The following is a 6,565-nucleotide window of genomic DNA, read 5'->3' as shown; positions in this document are numbered from 1 at the left end:
TTCAATTTCTGATGTAATGAAGAAGGAACAGCTCCTGCAGAATGAATCCATGGCATCCCTAATAAACAATTATATGTAGGGTGGATGTCCATCACCACAAAGTCAATATTGTACACGACTGGTCCGATTAACAACGGTATTTCCATTTTCCCAAGCACCTCTTTTTGAGTGCCATCAAAAGCTCGCACTATATTCTGATAACTTTTCATGTGTGATTTATCCACAGGTATTCTTTGAAGTGTGACTAGAGGCATCAAGTTAAGAACGTATCCATTGTCAATCAATACTCCTTGAAAAACATGACCATGACAATGTGTAGTAATATTCAAAGCTTTTACTGACCCCATTTCGCCTTCAGGTATTTCATCATCCGTGAACGTTATGTAATTGTCAGCGGCTATATGTCCCACAATTCTGTTAAGTTTATTGAGGGATATATCTTCAGGGATAAAGGTTTGATTAAGCATTCTCATCAAAGCATTTCTGTGTGCTTCTGAATTCATCAATAGATCAAGAATAGAAATTCGCGCTTGTTGTTTATGTAAATGTTCAACCACACTATATTCACTATGTTTCAGGAATTTCAAAAATTCTTGCGCTTGTTTTTCTGTTACAGGCTCATTGAATGCTGGAGGGGATTCATCATCAAATACCTTTTGGGGTATTACCATGGCTTTTCCTTTTGCTTTCACCTGTTCTGATGCATTGGATGTTTCGGGAGAGTAACATCTCCCACTTCTTGTAAAGAATCCGACTTCACTCACTGCTTCAGACGTCGAATCCAGACTCTGTATTTTCTCTTCTATTTTTTCCAGAGAAACAGATCCTCCAACCATTGAAACATTGGTAGTATAATTCCAAGGTACCCTGCGGGTATCCTTGTATGGGAATGGTAAAGGGGTTGTGATAACTACTTTCGGCTTTGTTGGTGCAGGAATCACTATAGATGATTTCACATTAATAATCACAGGATCACTTGTTCTTTGATTAGGTTTAGAATCATCTGATGAGCAAACATCATCTTCTCTTTTCCCTGGTTCTTCTTCAAAGAATTCTATCTCTCTGTTATTCATCAATTTTTGCACCAAATCCCTAAATTCAGGACATAGTTGAATTTCATGCCCCTTCTCTTGATGATATTCACAATAATTCTTGCCTTCATTATGCTTTTGCTTGAATTCTTGTGGAATTATACCGGCTAAGGAGAGTTGTTGAAATATCCAAACAAAAAGAGATTTAATTTCAGAAACGTCAGTTTTTGCTTTCTTTCTGTTCTCTTCCTGAATTGCATTCACGTTTTTATCTCCATGATTTGGCAGCGGATGATTTGATGTAGATGGTGAATTGAATTCCATCTTTCTAGTGTTGATCAAATTTTGAACCACCCTTTTGAATGCCAAACAATTTTCAATAGAATGACCCGTAATTCCTTCATGGTAAACACAGTGTGCCTTTACATCATACCATGGAGGGAATGGTGGTTGTATAGGAACCAAAGGATAGGGCCGTATGACATCTACTTTTAACAGCGAATCATAGATCTCATCATAGGGTACTGGTAAAGGTGTAAAAGACAACCTTTCATTTTCCTTTCGAGATCCTCTGGACTCTACTCGATTAGTGTTTGTTTCTTCTTTCTTAACCCTTGGCTGGGTTATTGTAACACTTTTCGATGAATCCTTGTTGTAAGAGTTTATTTTGTTGGCTTCATTCTCTTTTTTTCGGTAAATAGGTCTTTTGGAACTAGACCCCTCATTTGATTCAATTTTGCCACTTTTCAAGACATTTTCAATGAGTTCTCCAGAAATGACCAAATCTGCAAAATTTCTGGTCGCATTCCCTATTAGATGATTTAAATAGGGAGCTTTTAATGTATGGACAAATATTACTGTGGCCTCTTTTTCTGATAGAGGTGGTTGAACTTGGGCTGCTGTGTCACGCCATCTCTGAGCATATTGTCTGAATGTTTCGTTATTATTTTTCTCCAAATTTTGGAGAGTCCATCTATCAGGGACCATGTCTTTTACGTGGCGGTACTGCTCTAGGAATGCCTTAGCCAGATCTTTCCAGGATCTAATGTTGGCTTTGGTCAATTGAGTATACCATTTTAAGGCTGGTCCTGTCAAACTATCTTGAAAGCAGTGAATTAACAATTTCTCATCTTTCACATATCCTGCCATTCTACGATAAAACATAGTAATGTGGGATGAAGGGCATGTGGTACCGTCATATCTATCAAATTCGGGAACTTTGAACTTGATGGGGAGGATTAGGTCTGGAACCAAACTCAACTCACTAGCGTCAAACCCATAGAATGATTCAGTTATTTCCACGAATTTCATTCGTTCTTCTAACCTCCTGATCTGTCTGGTCAATTCTTTATTTACTTTTTCTTTCTCATTTAGCTCATTCAAATCTGGGATTAGATGCTCATCATTAAAATCCCCTATTTTCACATCTGATATAAGTGGATTTTTACTTGAAGATGCAGGATCCACTTGTCGATTTTCATGTGGTTTGGCTTCTTGAAATGCTGATGTGCGGGCATTGATTTGTATAGGTGTCGTACCAGAGTGATAAATTGGTTCTGGTGGGAAACCTAGAGGATACATAGGTTCTTGGTCGAAAGATACATGATTTTCATGCATTTTTCCAATGATAGCATGTCTTTTAAACATGTCTTCTATTTTCTACATCATGCTGTCTTGTGAGTTTGCAATACTGGCTTCAATTTTCTCTAGCTTCAATCTCATCTCTGCTTGTTCTTTATTATGTTGTTCCTCAATGCGTTGTATTTTATCCTCCATAATTTTCTTAGTAGCTTGTCTAGTACCGTAGTGATGTTGTATTTCTCTTTTGGCCAGAATAACTGCGATTGAAAAATCTTTTGATATTATTTTTTCAAATTTTAATTAATGAATGTTATCTTAATAATAAAAATTATACATAAAGAAAATAATGCAATGAATAATGAATGTATGCAAAATGCATGTATGCAAAAGGTATTGATCCCAAAAAGTTAACTGTCATAGAACAACTTTCATCAGCATACAAAAGTTTCTTTATAATAGTTCATAACTACAAATAAGGCGTAGCTTTCCTATTAAGCTCTATAATTTCTTTCATTAGCCATGACACATTCTTTCCGAACTTAGAAACTGGATCAAAGTGATGCTCAATTATTTTTGCTTCAACAGCTAGTTCCCCAACATATCTAGCAACTTCGCTCATTTGTACCATGGCCTCGAATACCATATTACTTATTTCTTCACTTCTTTCTACATAGAAATCAGTTGATTTTTGCCATTGTTCATTAGTTCCTTCGAGAGTTTGCTCTAACTCAGTGATTCTGACTTGACAATTGTGAAGAGTTTTTTCAAGATCTCTAATGCGTCTTCGCAGTGAAGTACTTTCCTCATTACTTTCTTTAAGATCACTAGGTCCTAGACGAACCTTTTCTTGAAATAATGACTCTTCAAGTTGCAAAATGTAAGCATTAAACTCTGAGTTTTTATTTCTAGACTGATCCAGATCTTCTTCAAGTTTTGTTCGTGCTTCTTGCGTCCTTTGATTAAGATGGATTTGAACATTCTTGTTTCTGCATCTTTGCATCCAATTGCTAGCCACTTCTTGCTCTACCTCAAGTTTGGTGTTGAAATTCTTTCTTTCCAGCTCCCATTTTTCTTTTTCAACATTGAACTCTTCAATCCTTTGGCCTCTGACTTCAAGTTCGGCAATCAGATGGTTCATTTCAGATTCAAATCCCTTGAACATGATATTTTTCTCACATTCAAATTTATCAAAGATGTCATTCTTCATCTTTTCTAAATATTTGGCTCGATCCCTTTATCTTTGCATTTCATTCATGATCTTGCGGTGTTCAGCTTTGTGTTTTATAATTTGCTCTCTTCTGTCAACCTCAAAATCTTCCATTTTCTGCTTTCCTTTCTCAAGGCTTTTGAGTAGATGGCTATTCTTTCTTTTCAGATCTTCAACTCGATTTTTCTCGATGTTCAATTCTCTGGTCATCTGTACTATTGATCGGCTCGGTCCTGATGCTTTCCGGGATTTATATAACTCCTGGTAATTTTTCTTTAATGTTCTGAATTCACCATCAACTTTTTCTTTGTTTTCTCTCAACATTGCACATTGTGATGAATGAAAGTCAATGTCAATACCCAACATAGCTTTATCTCGTCTCATTTGCTCTAATTCTCTCGACCAACCTTCTCTTTCTGCTTCAAACTTAGCTCTCAAGATTTCAATCTCTGATGGAACTACCTTAATGCGATCTTCCATAGAGATATCCTCATTTTGGTCTGGTAGAGGGATATTTTCATTTTTCTTGACAGATCTCCATTCCTCATAATCAGGAGTTAACATTTCTTTTGCTACTTTAGCTCGGATACAAAAAGTTGTTTTCCAAGCTGTAAAAGCCTCCATTATATTTCTTTTATAATTTTTGTTGTGGAATGCGAACTCAGACGAATGTAATCCAGCAGTGACAGGTACAAATTGACGACCTTCATACTGTTTTATGACCAGAAGTGGTGCATATCCGATTCCTCCCCACAATCCGAGCAGCATTATCCAGTTGTAATCACCACATTTGTAAAAGAATTCCCTTTGGATTTGCCACGGGGCTCGCCAAACAATGTCATCGCTTTGCAGATTTCGAAAGGCATTAATCCACATATCTTTCGTAATTTCTTTCGGCCATTCTTGCTCCAGAAATTCTTTTAATGGTGAGTAGTCCGTATTAAAGCGCCGGTATGAAACCTTTTCTGTTCTCCAGAATGGTACGGATCCAGACATATAACAATTGGGTACACCCTGAGAATCGTCCACCTCCTAGCTTTCTACAAGCGTTTAATGATCTGAAAGTCTCTGCTAGAATTGCAGATGCAGGATTAATCTTTTTAGGTAGCTGCTCAAACAAATCTACTACTGCAGCTTCAATATATCTCAATACTTTTGGGAAGATGACCATACCATACATACCCAGAGCAAAGAGATCGAATCATACTTTAGTGTCTGGATGACTCTGAATAAGTTCTTTAATGTTGGTCCAAGCAATGCATTCGCTTTCGCCCTTTTGTTTTGTACGGGATGCCACCCATTCCTCTCATACTCCAGCAATCTTTGCTAATTTAACTCGAAAAGGTTGAGTTTTAATTGATCTTGAATAAATTCGATTCTCCAAAGCCCCTTCTATATGTAGAAAAGTTGTGTACTCTTCAATAGTAGGAACCAAGTCCTCCTTATTGAGAGTGAAGCAATTGTACCCTGGATTCCAGAATTGAATTAGGGCTCTAAGTAAGTCATCATCAACTTTGACATAGAGCAAATATGGGATGTCTCCGTAAGTCTGATAAAACTGTAACTTGTTGTTTGAGTCCCAACTCTCCCAAATGCCTCACAAATCTTGCATATCATTTCTTTTTAGCGAAAATGGAGCATAACTGGCTAAGTCAGATACATAGTCATCCTGCAGACTGTCTCCTCCTTGTCTTTGTAAGTCCTCAGCCCACTGTCTTACTTCTGAGTATAGAACTATTTGATTTGAACATTTTTTATCCATGGATGAAGGTTTTCCAATGAGACAATTAACACGAGGATCAATGCCTTTTATCCTGTATGATGCTATGCAAACAGAATAAAGAACACAAAAAAATGAATTAGTTACATAATAAAGGAAAAATAATTTGATAATAATGTCCATCTAAACATTTCTATTTAAACATGCTTTCTTCATACTTTAAATTCACATGCAATTTATTCAGTAAGAAAATAAATAAATTAAAAGAAAAGTTAGAATTCATTTCTCCTGTGTGTACACCTATTTTGGACAAAATTTCGGCATGGCTCCAGATCAGAAGAGTTTCTAGGGTTTTTTATATGCAGAGTTTCAGATTTAAGAATAAAGGTACCCGAATTGTCTTTGTTAGTGCCCCCTTGGGCTGTTAACCCTCAATCCTAGTCCATCACAGACTAAAGTGGATCGAGTTTAATTCGAGGGGATACACTTCTCTATGCCTGACACGGAAAATAAATTCTCACGAAGACATAGAGCATATGAACCCCGAAAGTTACTTGCTAGGTCTGACACGGAGAATAAATTCTCACGAAGACGTCGCTTTCACTCCCACTTAAAAGGGACAAACTCAATTATAGAGCTTTATGTTATGCAATGCAAGTGTTGTGTGTGAGGAGAAATGTTCAAACCTCTGACAGAAAAATAAACAATGAAATAAAATACTTGCAAGTAAAATGAAATATAAATATAAATACTATAAAAATAATAAGTATATAAAAAATTTGAAAAGAAAGAATTATAAATTAAATATATGAATTTTTAATTTATAATTAATAGAGACAATTTATAATTGATTTTAAAAGTTTGACCAGCGTCCCCAGCGGAGTCGCCAAGCTGTCGTAACCGGTTTTCGTCCGGGCACGAATTTTTTACTTGGCGGGAAAAATAATGTAAATAAATTAATGATTTTGATTTTTTTAAAAAAAATATTTTGGGAGTCGCCATCGGCCTTTTGGGTCAGGTAGGTCG

Source organism: Hibiscus syriacus, unplaced genomic scaffold (assembly GCF_006381635.1).
Source record: "Hibiscus syriacus cultivar Baekdansim isolate YM2019G1 unplaced genomic scaffold, ASM638163v2 tig00110387_pilon, whole genome shotgun sequence".
Classification (NCBI taxonomy): domain Eukaryota; kingdom Viridiplantae; phylum Streptophyta; class Magnoliopsida; order Malvales; family Malvaceae; genus Hibiscus; species Hibiscus syriacus.
The sequence above is the reverse complement of the archived record's forward strand: the minus strand, read 5'-3'. Positions refer to the sequence as shown.